The sequence below is a fragment of the Parus major genome, chromosome 3, assembly GCF_001522545.3.
Source record: "Parus major isolate Abel chromosome 3, Parus_major1.1, whole genome shotgun sequence".
NCBI lineage: Eukaryota > Metazoa > Chordata > Aves > Passeriformes > Paridae > Parus > Parus major.
Window position 1 is genome coordinate 95,290,080 of NC_031770.1, and position 14,134 is coordinate 95,304,213.

At 38.5% G+C, this 14,134-nt stretch overlaps 1 long non-coding RNA gene across 2 annotated transcripts in view; it reads right to left on the reverse strand.

The window, feature by feature from the left end:
• Positions 1-779: 779 nt before the first annotated feature.
• LOC107202166 overlaps positions 780-14,134 on the reverse strand; it is a 38,829-nt gene continuing 25,474 nt past the window's right edge. For both annotated transcript variants that reach the window (XR_004496517.1, XR_004496516.1), the window contains 2 exons: positions 13,237-13,391; positions 780-4,246 (listed from right to left, as the gene is read on the reverse strand). This is a non-coding gene — a long non-coding RNA (uncharacterized LOC107202166). The remainder of the gene's footprint in view (positions 4,247-13,236; positions 13,392-14,134) is intronic.

The following is a 14,134-nucleotide window of genomic DNA, read 5'->3' on the forward strand; positions in this document are numbered from 1 at the left end:
TGCCTATCTTAAGGGTTTTATAGGTAGGATAATCTCTCGCCCTCTCTGGAAACCTCTCAAACAGTAAAGCCTGCAGAACCATAAGAGCTACCCTTTGGTACCATGAGGAGAAATGAGCAGCATAGGGTGGGGATGGATAGGAACTGCTGGGTCCAACCTTGCTGCAGCCAGAATGGCTGTTTATGGCCATGTCTTTATTTAAAATGTAAACTAGTTGGACCAGGTGGGGTGGAGTTGTGTGGCTGGTACCAAGTAATACTTAGAGAGGACAAAAGTTTCAATTTAAGCAATCAGCAAACCTGTCACTCCACGTTGTGCAAATAGCTCCAGCTGAGCTACTTGTAAATAATAAATGTTGAGAGGAAATGCCCTGGTTCACTTTTCATCTGTATGGAATGTCTGACCCAGCCAAGGTACAGAGTACTCATTAGCTTAACCAGCACTGTTCTGCTTTGATGCTCCATCCAAAGTGCAGGCAATACCATGGTGCAACCCTCAGAAGCTCCCCTCATGCTGCACCTCCCAGCTGGGCCATGCAGCAGAGACACTCAGGAGAAAACATCTCCAGCTATCTCAGAAAACAAACTTTAACTTGAAATAATATGAAGCAGATGACTAAACAGATCATTAGAGGTGACCAGCTTTTTGACAGGTGATACAGCTGGAGGAGATATGTGTAAAACACACACAAACTGTGACAGTGGGTTGGTTTTAGAGGAGTTAACATATGTTGCATGTCAAATAATGAGACAGGAAACAATGAAGATCATATTGAGGATTTAATTAAAATAACAGTAAAAATGTATTCTTACATAATGGCAATCATGCTCCAGTTTAGAAGCTTTCAACAGCTTTTTAACATGACTGAGTAAAAGACCTTCTCTTCTATGTATTAATAACCTGATGGATGCAAAACTTTTAACTTGAAAGACTTCACATTTTTGATCATTATTTGAGGTTAGAGGTGTTGAGGCCAAAAGGTGACAACTTCCATTACAGGGCTGCTTGCAGCTCATGCAGAGAAGTGGCTCCAGAAATGCAAACTTCAAGGCCACACCTCACACCTGTGTCTAGCACAGTTGCTGCTGCTCAATCCCACAGAAATTTCCCAGCCCATTAGTACAGTAAATGATTTATGCTACATCACTAATGCAAAATTACAACCCAAGAAATGTTAGAACCAAAAATCTCTACTTCTCACTCTTTTAAAATGTTGAACAGTGAATTCAGTGCTTGTCAAAATTGCTGGAAGTCCTACTACATACAGGTCCCACAGCCTGGCTGCAGGACTGGAATAATCCAGGAGTTTCCACTCTCACTTTGACCAGGTGTAAAGAATAGCCACAGGAGTGGTTGTTTATCAGGCTAGTTAGGACAAGTGCTTTTATTTGCTTCACTGAGCATCTTTACATTGTTTTAGATCACAGAATTTCAAACTTTCTCATCATTTAAAAACTAACTTCTTATTTAAAAGCAAGCAATGGTTATACAGCCATTCTTATAATGGGACCAAGGTTTAGACTTAACTGACTGGTGTCTATAACAGGAAAACCAAAGGATGGCAAGTAAGGCCAAACAGGTGATTTCCTACTTTAATTTAGTCCCTGAAAATGGGGTTCTTCACAAGAGTAAAGAAAACAGACTAGTGTTTGTAGATCCCCTTCAATCCCATTGCAGATGAAGCTGTGTCAGCTGCACAGTTTGCTGGCCCCAGCCCCATCTGCCAGTCCCACTGCTAACAGCTCCTCCAGCCCACTGGCAGAAGGGTTTGTGTGGTCATCTCCCCAACACCCCTGGCAGAACCAGCCAGGTTAACCAATACTGATTATTTCAGCTCTCAGGGTTATTAGGCTCATTTTCACTGAGATGGGTGCAATTACAACAGCAAGCTATCAGCAGAGCTGTGGCAGAGACAGCCCTTAAATCAGCAAAGAGAGGGTTACAGGGAGCTGGGGCTGCCTGGAGGCATCACCTCCTCACCTTGCCCCAGCGCACCTGGAAGGGGTGCACAGACACCAGGTGAGTCTCACTGGGGGAGCCCAGTTCAAACTAATTACTTCACAGACAATCAAACAATCATCAGCTGATAACCACTTTTGGATACTGTGGATCTGACTGATTCACACAAGAGACCAGAGCTGAAACTCTCTGTAGTCAATAATCAAAGCTCTGAGCCAGCTAATTCCCTTCTGTTAGCACTGCCTACGCGTGCACAAACACATGCACATGTTTTCTCTCTCTCTTCCCTTTGTCTGCCACCTTGAGCTATAGCTGCAGTTCTGAGACAGGGCAGGGTGAGCACTCTGTATTCTCTGCCATTACTCTGACATGCAGTGACACCCACCTCTAGGTATCATCACTGGAACATCACTGATGGTAGCAAAATAAGAAGATTGATGCCATATTTTTATAACCCAGGCAAATCAAAAGCACCTCTACAGTAAAAAACCCCTTACAACATATAGCATCAATGAGGAGAAGATATATTGGTAGGCTTATTCTTTTAAGATGCAAGCACAGGGGCTCTTGTGTATGTTTGCAAAGCAGACCACTTAGCATAAAAATATTCTGTTCTAATTGTGCAAGAAGAAATGGGCCATTCTTCACTTTCCTATGGCATTATGATTTCCCCTCATTGTCTATCACTTTCTGGGTAGTAAATTACTGCTTCTTTAGCAAAGATTCAGATCCACAGGCCTTAGCAGTTCCCTTTTAACAGTGTATTTGGAATGAATCTTATAACAAAAGCTACACAGTGTAGTACTACAGAAGTAACAATGGCATTATGTCTACATGGCCCAAACTTTTTTTAAAAGATTTTTTTTGTTTCAGAAGGCTCCAAAATTCAGTCACAAAAATGAGAACCAGCCAACAATTCTTAAAAGAAAAGGGAACCTGGGGGATGACTACTGAAAGTCTCAGCTGTGGAAAGAATAGGAAACAAGTACAGAGCTTCAGCAGCTAGGAAAAATGCAGGCACCTCCCCAAAGAATTTAATAAGGTAATCTTGGTAAACTCCCAGTGAAATTAAATTGAAATTTTTACATATGAGGAATCCAGGCTCAGTACCTCAACAGTGGCAAAATCTTGTGTTGATTTTTTCCAATTCAGCTGAAGTTAATCAGAAAGCACTCAGACTTGCATCCCAAGTCTCTTGTCCTGCAGGAGTGAGCTGGAATACCAGAAAAGCCAGGAAGGCAGGAAATTACAGTGTCTTTTCAGTCATACTAACAGGGCTAGCCCTATCACTGGTTTAAATCCAAAGAAAATCAGCTTTTATGATGGTTGCAGTTGTCTGTGCTAGAAAGGAACACAACAATCTATGAGGTCACCCTCAACTCAGTATCATTTTATCTATGCAAGCTTAAATTTACTTACTTTGAGTCTGTGACTCACATAAGCATGTTGCTATAGCTTTTCAGGATGAAGGGCAACAGGTTTGATTCTGCTTAATTAAAAAGTAACCAGAAGACTTACATAGATTTGTAAAGGAATAAGATAGCCCCAGGTTGCTAAATCAAACATTACGATACTTGCAAAAGAGAAAACAAAAACTAATTTTTCAAGGAAACAGTTAAAATAACAATAAAAACAGACAAAAATTTACCAGCAGGCTTTGTTAAATAGAAACATTTCCTTGTTTAAATATGGATGCATCAATTTCCAGCAACTTTTCCAAAAGCATTTAAGTAACTTGGGAACTTTAGACCATTACATGTTTTTGGAAAACTTCTTATTCTAAGTCAGATTGCATAAAAATCTGTGAAAGTTTCAAGGGATGGACAGACAGATGTCCAAATCAGTTTCTTTTCTGTATTCATTGCTTGTAGCTTCTCCCTCTGTTAGCTGCCTTTTTTGCACTCATTTCTTTTGGGGAAAAAAAAAAAAAAAAAAAAAAAAAAAAAAAAAGAAGAAAAAAAGAAAAAAAAGGGAAAAAGCAGTACTCAGACATGCAGCCTGGTTCAAAGCTCTGGTGGGTAGCAGGGAAATACTTTAGAGATCAGGTGAAATGAATTCAAGATGAGTGAAAATGGTCTTTGGTTCTGCTCTGCTACCTTTTACTGAAGATTCACTGCAGAGACGTGAATCATCTCCATCCACGCTGTGCTTTGCTTCTTGCAGGCATTTTTCACAGATCCCTCCTGCTTCTTTTGTCTCCCAGTGTCAGACACGGTGATTTACCATTGGTCACTGTGGCATTAAGGGTTTACTACCAGTTAGAGCAAGTGTGAAGGAAAAGAACCCGCTGCAAAATAAATAAATAACATAAGGGCAGACGCTTTGTAATAAGGAATAACAATTAGGTAATAAAAATGGGGAAAAATGGGAAAGCACAGCTTCTGTTCACTAGGCTTACAGAAAAAAAACATTTTTTACTTTAGATCAGCTAAAATCTCTGCTGAAAGTAAACTGAGAATACAATTAGATTCAAGCTCTTTGTCTTTTTAGAAAGAAATCTCCTTCCCAGCCAGAATGAATAAAGAAATAGAAATAGGTTAAAAAAATATTTTTTTATGAATGCATTAATAATCAAACACATGTAATTGTAAAAGACACTAATGGAAACCATTGTTCACAGAAGAAGACAAACACCAACATGATAAAATGCTGGTTTTATAAGGTATGTGAAATTTCAGCTCTCCTCTCCAAGCTATACCCTCAAAAAATAAATAAAAATCATATATTGGGTATAATAACTGTGATTCTATTTAGAAAATCAAAATCACTGTTTTTTTAGAGAATTCAAAAAACCAAGGAGTGGTACCTGCAGTCTTAAATTTTGTGTCTTCCTTCAGGGACCATAAATAGTTTTCATGTTTATGATAAAAGAGACAGCAGAAAAAAATGAGGAATATGTAGGAGAAATACACATATTTTGAAGTTATGTATTTTACCTAAAAAGGAGTTTTGTCTTCTTCATTTATATATAACAGTCCAGAGATCCCATATATGTTTTAAATTTTAATGCCAATAGTATGCTAAGAAAAACGTGTACCATTAACTTACTATATTAACAATATAGTACAGAAGAGTAAAAAAATCACATTTAAAGATCCCTCCCCCATTTTTTCCCCAAAATTTTGTAATTATGTTTAACTCCTAGATGTGTCTCTGATGTCTTTTAAACTCTTAAAAAAGAATTCAGCCAAACCCAGACTACACAAGGGCCTGAGCACTGAGTAAAATAAATTTACTCAAAATCAAACAAAAAAATTTTAACCAAATGTAAAAAAATAAAAATATAAAAAAATTAAACCCAAACTGAAGCAAATATAGCAAATTATTTCTGAGACTTTAAAATTCTGTTGGATAATAAAACTAAAACTACAGATGATACCAGGATCCATTCCAACAAACATCACATTAGTGAACTTTGTGATAGTGTTAAAAACATCTGATTTTTTAAAGAAGCATTGAAGTACCAAGGGCCAGTGCTCATTTGTCATTAGTAAGATGGCTGCTATTTTCAGGGCAACTCATTGTGTCTGGGATGGTTTTGGAGCATATTTCCCAAAAGATATTCCCCAAACTGTCATTCCAAGTGAAGAAATGTTGGATGTATGAAAGCAGCATTGTTTCATTAAAGCTTTTGTCACTCATGGTTTGGACCCAAGGATTTAGTTTATTCTCTCCCTAAATTAGGTGGTGGTGTGGGTTGGCACTGACCTGCTACCAGGCACCCATGAAAGCCACTCACTTCCCTCTGCAGCTGGACAGAGAAGAGAAAATTTAATGAAAGGTTCATGAATTGAGATAAGGCCTGGGAGAGAGATCACTCTCCAAATACCACCACTGGCAAAACAGGCTCAACTTATGGATATAAAATGAATTTGTTACTAGGATAATGAGAAGTAAAATAAACCCTTAAAAACACCTTCCCCCCATCCCTCTGTCCTTCCAGCTCTACCTCCTCTCTCAGTGGTGCAAGGAGACAGGGGATGGGGTTATGGTCAGTTCATCACCTGTGGCTTCTCCCACTGCTCAGGGACAGGAGTCCTTCCCCTCCTGCACCGTGGGGTCCCTCCCACAGGACACAATTCTCCATTAACTTCTCTGCCCTCTGTCCAGGGGTCTCACCCAGGGGTCACAGCCTCCTCCAGGCATCCACCTGCAGTGGATGTACAGTGTGCAGCCTCCACTGGCTGCAGGTGGATCTTTGCATCCCTGTGGATCCCCATGGGCTGCACCACTGCCTGCAGAGGAATCTCAGCTCTGGTGCCTGGAGCACCTCCTCCCCCTCCTTCTGCACTGACCTTGGTGTCTGCAGAGCTGTTCCTCTCACATCTTCTCACTCTTCTCTTCTCTGGCTGAAATTACACCTGTGCAACAGCCTCTGTCTTGATTTATCAAGAGGTGTTACCAAGATCTCTAATTGGCCCAGCCTTGGCCGGCAGCACATCTGTCTTTGGAGGTGCCTGGGACTGGCTCTGCCACATGCTCTGGAAGCTTCCAGAAACTTCTCACAGAAGCCACCTCTGTGGCCCCATCATGCTACTAAAAATGAGCCATGCAAACCCAATACAGGGGAAAGAAACCCCTTTCATTGTATAATTCCAAGGGATCTCTGAGAAGAAATGTTGCACTGAAAGCCAGTAAGTTTTCTTGCTTTTAGACCAATCCTTGGCATAGTCTGGGCATAGGAATGATTCAAGGCACAATCAGCCAGCCAAAAATTTTTGAGGCAGCCTCTGTTTCAGAGCATGAGACTTCTTCCCTTTTTTTTTTAATAACATCACAGACACAAGCTGCTATATGCAGTTGATCTTATGACCAAAGAACAGTCCTGGGAACTTTCTTTTAAGTAGTATAACCATGGCCAGAGGCCCCCATACACCACAGCCAAGCCTTTCCTTCGAGACATCCCTCCTGGGAGGAGTTTGTGCTGTTCCTCCCAATAACTGCTCACTTCTGTTTTTCCTGTAAGCTACAGGAACTATTGCTAAAGGCTACCACTCCGGGTTCTGCTGTGGAGATAGATCTGAGCCTCTTGTTCAGCCATGAAATATACTGCTCTTATTTTAGATAATTTTCAAATTATTTCCTAACAGCAGGAAAAGCAGAGGATGGAGACTGCAACACATGGCACATGCATTTCCACTTTCGATCCCCAGGACCCCCTTTGCAAATGAGATCTTGTACTTTATAGAGCTTTATTTTCCCAGTAGTAAACTATTTAAATGGATAACCACATTTAAGCTACTCCTGGGGAAGAGCCAATTTAAGAAAAATCATCCAGGAATTCACTGCAAATGAGATGCTGCCTCTCCAAAGACTCTCTTCCTTGCCATCATGGTGACAGGCTTGGGATTGGCTTCTAACAGAGAATACCAGAAAGTTGGGAATTTGTCCATTATAACTTAAATTAAGATAGTTGGAACTATACAGACAAAAAGGGGTCTTCCCCCCAGTTCTTTCCCAGAAAACTCACCCAAAACAACCGTATGTATCTTCCATGGCAAATAAAAAACAGTGACCGTATTATAAATACTGACTACAGCAAGGTGATTAAGGTGCAATTCTTTGGGGCAGTTAGCTACTCTAAAGGGATTCTTATGGATTCTGTATTGCACTTCTGTCACAGAAAGGTGGCTGATGCCCCAAGCCTGTCAGAATTTCAGAGGTGTTTGGACAATGCCCTTAACTACATGTTTAAGTGTCTGAAGTCTGAAGCCACCAGACAGCTGGACTAAATGATCTTTGTAAATCTTTTCCAACTGAAATATCCTATCCTACATCTAGTTTTCTTTTTATAATTTTTATTAGACATGCTACTGCAATGCTGTTATTATCATTATATACTTATTTATATTCCAGTTGAAGTCAGCAGTAAAACTGCTATTGATTCATTATCTGGAATTCTAGGATATCAGCTTTAAGATATGTTTTGCATCCACAGTTGGATCTATCCACAGGTGTTCACAGGCATTAAAACTTATAAATCTACTGCACAACAAAAAATTAAGCCTAGTATTCATCCAGAATTTTTAAAGGGCACTACCTAATCTGGTCAGGATCAGTCTGTTTAGTTGCTTCAGTTGTCACAATGCAGAGGAAAATGCTGGTCAATAGAATCCAAAAAATACTTCCAGGGAGTAGCTTGGTTTTTTGTCTTGGGAGAAGAAATGTTATACTCATGGAGCAGTACCTAGATAAAATCAACCTGTATTGATGGACAGAAGAGTTTCTCTCAGTGGCCAAGCACACCCACAATTGCAAATATGTCTAGCCTGGAAAGTGAACTAATGTATAACTATCTCTTAGGTACACAAAGAAAACCCTCTATTACAGGATGTGTTTTGTGACCTCTGTAGGTGCTGCCCATACACTCCACTTCCTCTTACTCAGTGCACACAGGCACATTTTACCCAAGAAATGAGAGTGCTATCTACTGCAATGGTGAGGTGTCTCAAATTATCCCAATGGCTTAACCTTGTCTTCTGGTTGTTCTAAATTCAAAAGTCACCCACAATAAACATCTTTATTTTTGACGGATTCAGTAGTCATTACTATTGTATTCATCAACAGGAGGCATTTCAAGGGCGCTGAAGTGTATTAATTGAAACAAGTGAAATCAGCAGTCATCTCTGGAATTGCTCCTTTTCACTTTCTTTCTGGAACTAGTTGGCCTTGATGTCTTTGATTAAATCACCTGAATAGCATTTCATTGGTATTTCTAATTTATGCCACTATTCTACAGCCATCCATAAATGATCAGGGCTAATTTCCATCTGTGGACATGTGAGCAACACTCCTTTTTTTTTTTATTGCTTGCTCTTCAAAGAGTGAAGGTGCTTCTACAATGGTTTGCTAACTCTGGAAGCTTGCCAGCCTTACTACAATTTTCTGCACTGTTCATGTGAAGAACAGTTGGGTATAGTGAAAATATATATATATATATATGCCAAACTGGCTACAGGTCTATGCAGGAGGTCCACAGGGGTTAAAGAAACTTGTAGGTCAATGGTAAGTAGTTCAAAGAATCCTTAATTTCTGCACTTTTGAGATTTTGCTTACAGCTCCCTTATCTACCAAACTGAAATCCCATTTGGTACAAGCAGAACTTCAAAAAGTAGAGCTACTATTTGGCTCCTAGAAATAGAATAGAAATCTTTCCTTCTTTGGCAAGTACTGACCTGCTGGCCCTAGTGTCAGAAAGAAGTATTAATTATATTGCCACTTTTAATCGCATCAGGGGAGAGGTCAAATCTTAAACAGCACCATAAACAGCTTTACACACATCAAAGCCTTTCTCTTTTAGAACCTGTTAAAAACTTTAAGTAACAAATTCACAAAATCAATTTTGTTTTATTGTGGTGGGAACTTGGGAATTTTTCTATATCACTACAAGTTATTTGAAAATCAAAAGAACACAATTTACATCTAGAGTGCTTGTCTACTGGCATACTGTGACAGTTAGCTAAGGATTCACCAGCCTGGCCAAAGTCAAGAGGCATCCTTGGAATTTAAGAACCTTTTTGAAGTTGCCATTTGACTGACCTTTCTTGTCTTTTTAATGCCATGCAAGCCAGTGAACTGAAGAGTAAGGTTCAGCTAAATCCAAAACTGTGCTAAGAGCACTACACATGCACTTCCTGCAATTTGCTTTTCTTCCTGTCGAGCATGACAAATTAATAGAGCCCTATGAAGTTTACTGATGCAAAGCACTCTGTTGGATTATCTTCCAAATTCAAATAGATCTTGATAACACTTTTAAGAAATGATGAAATTACCATCCTTCTGGTTTCTCTGAAATAAAGGTGAAACCAATTCAGAAATACATGTCAGCTCTCTATGCCAAAGCCATTCAGGCTCTCCTGCCAGTCACTGAGAAGAGAGCTTATTTCAAGACCTCCCACATCACATATATTATGATCACAGCTTATTCCTTGTCCAATATAGTAATTGCAGGCACAAAGCTTCAGATATGGATTGGTAGAAACAACCATGCTATGTGTACCAATCTGGTAGCACACAAACCAGCCTGAGTACAGAAACTGTCAGCCTAATTGTCAGCATCACATCATGCCCAGTAAACATTCTACTGAAAACACTGCATTTTTTCACTGGTATGTCTTCTGAAGTATCCTTTAAATGATAAGGCCAATATGAGTAAGGCTAGAGAAATTGGATACTTGGCTACTGTTTCACTGGGATGTGATGGCAAGATACCACACTAAGCTACACAAAAACCTAAAAATTAACTCTCAATCTACAGTATTTTTTGCTAATATTCTTCTGATTCAGACATTTTTTGAGTTCTGCAGTATGAAAACTGGGTTTTTCTGTTGTTTTTCTCCTTTACAGGCAGGCTCGCAGATGTAATACAAGGAAAATGTGATCAAGCGTACTGTCTATCCCATGGAAATCTGTTCTTTTGACAATTCAACCCAGACTAAAGTTTATAGTCACCAAAGCTGCAGAAAGCTTTACTCAAAGCTCATAGACCATATTTTTTAAAAATGGTCAACACTTACTTGTACTTCCTTTTACACAGTACTTCCTTTCATGTTTCCTTCCCTGCATAATTCTAAGTCCTAACTGCAGCCAGATACACGAGTGTGCTAAACTTTTAATCTCTGCTTTTTTTCAAGCTCATGGTCCCTCAAGACCCTTAGGTCACTTGACCATAGCAGCTCCCCACCCTGTGCTGGAGCTGTTCTTCCTTTCCAGGTACACACAAACTTTTGCTTTTGTCCTGATTGAGCTTCAAAAGCTTCCCATCTATAAGATCAATGAAAATTCCTAAAAAAGTCCTAACTCAGGAATACCAGTACTCATTTCTTTATTCCTTGCTTCTGGTTAACCTCTTGCTAATGTTGCACGCTCTTTCATTTTTCATAATTTAAATTATAAATCTTTAATTTGGCTAAATTAAAAAAAAACCAAAAAAACACTCTTTAAAATGAGGCTCAAGGACCTGTTAGTCCAAAATTGTATTTCAAACAAAACCATTTCTTTATTTATAACCTTGTTCACATCTATCATGGCCTTATGCTAATATTCCTGATTAAAGGGGAAAGAATTAGTATGAGCATGTACACAAAGAAAAGCAATACCAAAAATATTATGGCTCTTATTTGGGTTATTTAAATAATTTCATTATAAGGAAAACAAACATTCAGCAACTTTCCCCCTTCTCAGTTTTGTTGCACTGATTTAAGCAAATTAAAACAAGAGACAACCAAATGATTACCAAAAGGTCAAATCATAAAAATATGTTTTCACATGTTAGGGGTTTTAGTAAAACCATCTGAAGTTTCACTGTTTTATTTCGGCTTCATATTGCTTTTTTTCTGTCCATACTGAGGTATTTGGACTTGAAACTGAACTCTTCTATTGTGTTGGAGAAGACAGGGCAAGGGTATATTCAGTCAAGTGCATTGGTCAGGTATTTTGTTCCATAGCCACAATACAGTGAAATACTAATGTCACCACATGAATGTTCTGATTTTTAAGTGACAGACCCACATGTCATCCCCTACCACTCTCAAATTAGTTTAATCTCAAACTCATCAAAACAAACTCTAACAAAAAACCCAAACTTATCCATAAAAATGTAACCATTTTAATAGGAGTTAGTAAAATGTTCCATCTCCAACATAATCTGCTGATGTAGCCCTGATACATCACATACATTTGCAAAGTCTTAGAAAGAACAAAAATAGAAACTCATGTCTCAGCCTAGGTGGGAATTGTAACCCATAGTATACTGGATAGAAGAAAAGTAATTCTTCCTCCCATTGGAAAGGTGGTTATCTGTCACATTCAGAAGGTGTACACTCTATGTTTTCAGGAGAGAATTCAAGGTTCAGAATAACAAAAGTTCATATTGGGTTTACGTTTCCCCAGTAGTTGCAGTTCTGGGTATCTCAAGTACATGTCACAGTGCAGAGACCTTGCTTCTCTGTGTCCTCCTTGCTGACTCCAGCCAAGGAGAAGCTGTCCAAAGGAAGAATTGTGCAGAATTTGGTGGATTTAGTAGCATTGTAGTTGACCCAAAAACCAAGTTGTAGACACTTCAAATTGGATGCTCAGAATTAGCAAACTTCAATGACAATAAATTTTCTCTATTTCTCCTTTTAGAAAGATAAGAATACCAACCTCACTCATATGAAAAGACATCTATTTGAAAGACACATGAAACAACAGTGATAAACACCACTGGAGAGACACAATGGAATTAATAGTTGTCTCTCCATAACAAGACTTGGCTAGCCAGCAATAAGGGAGACCTAAGAGCATGTAACAGGAAAAGTTTTCAATAGCTTCACATGCATACAGGACCGGGGGTGCTCACAGACTGGGTAAAAAAATGGCCATGCCTGTGTAATTAAACACTCTTATCAGGATGGACATACACACAAAAGCTAAGTTAAAACTGTACAGGCAACCTTAATTATGACTTTTCCTGACTTTGAAATTAAAAATGCAGAACTAGATTAAAAGAACATAATTAAGATTGCAACGTCATTTGGCAGCGGTACCTTGAAAAAACAGGCACTATGATACAAAGTGAACTTGATCTTAGCAGAAAAGAGAATCATGAAACAACACATTTGGGTCATTGTATTTTTTGTAATCATATATATAGATGAAGCAATAGCAAATATCAAATTTTAATAAAAATATTAATTATTGATTATAATAATTAATATGCAAATTGTTAATTATAATAATGAAACTGTCTTGCAATTATATGAAAGAAGCCATCTTGCAAAAATCAGCACATCTGCTTTTTTAATTAATTATTTCTTTTCAAACTATATTTTCATTGCTTATCTATTCCACTTAAATGTAGTGTCCTCTGGTCTCCTAGTCAATCCATTCTTGTTTCTTGCATTATGTACCTATGTTTTTGTTGAAAGGCAGAATCAACACAGATTTTTTTAAACCTCACTGAAATAAAAACATACTGTTTGATGCACCAGATATATTTCCCAAACTTGACTTAAATTATTCACCAAGTTCAACTGCTCATTCAGTAGAATATAGCATTAGTACTGATTGAAAACCCTGTACCCATTAGAGGAAACATAAATGCCCCCATGCCCATTCTTGCCCTGGAACAGCTAGGAATGCATGGATGTTTTTTAAACACCCCTAACCACCCCCAATTCAGCCATCAAGAGCACCTGTGAAGGATCATAACTACACTCATATTTAAGGCTATCTGAAACAATGGAAAGAACAAATCCTCCCATCTAGTTCTGGAAGAATCTGAAGGAGGACATGAACCTGAACTGATGGCTTCAGGAACATACAGCCATGGCAGAAAGGTCTGAGCAGAAGCTGTCACCATGAAAACTGTCTGCAAATAGAAAGTCTGAGACATTCCTCACATTGCAGCAATTGGAGCATAGAAGAAAACATGGAGATTTGCAAGGGAGTATCTGAAAAGAGAAAAAAGCACATAAGCAAAGGAGGGTCAGAAAATCAGACTCAGATAGGAACTAGCTATGTATTCTTTACAAAGAGGACTGAAAAGGTAACTGTACATGAGATAAGCCTTAATGGGAACAGGCCAAGGCAATAGTATCATGGCATAATTTCAGACCTATTTAAGAAAACATCTGAATTTACAATGAATAACTATTTCCTTGTTCCAGTATGAATTGTATATATACATGAATTTTATGAAGGATTGGGAACCCTTATGGACTTCTAGATACACAAGAGCTTATCTAGGAACATGTATAAAAATTAAGGGCATTTTTCTTATCTGGTGCAGTTGTCTGCTACTGCCAGGCCTATAAACAACTCTAGAGATTTATTTAAATTAGGTCAAAAGCTGGAATTTTGGCATATAATATTATTACATAGTGTAATATCACCATAGCAAGAATCCATTCTGGGGAATTATCTGAAATATAAGAAATGTTTCCAAAGGGTTCACTGAACAACAGGTATTTTCCTCAGTTTCTGCTGCTAGCATGTCCAGAGAAAAAGTGTAGGACATGATCAGTATAGTTGTCAGGTAAGAATACAGTCAAACTATAACTTGTCTCAAGATGATGTGATTATCTGCAAAACATGCCCCCTTCTCCAGCTGCTCCTGTATCCTCTGAGGAATAGGTTGAAAATACACCTCAGGTTGAATGGCTGACTTTGTAGGAGAATAAATTTTTCAAATTAA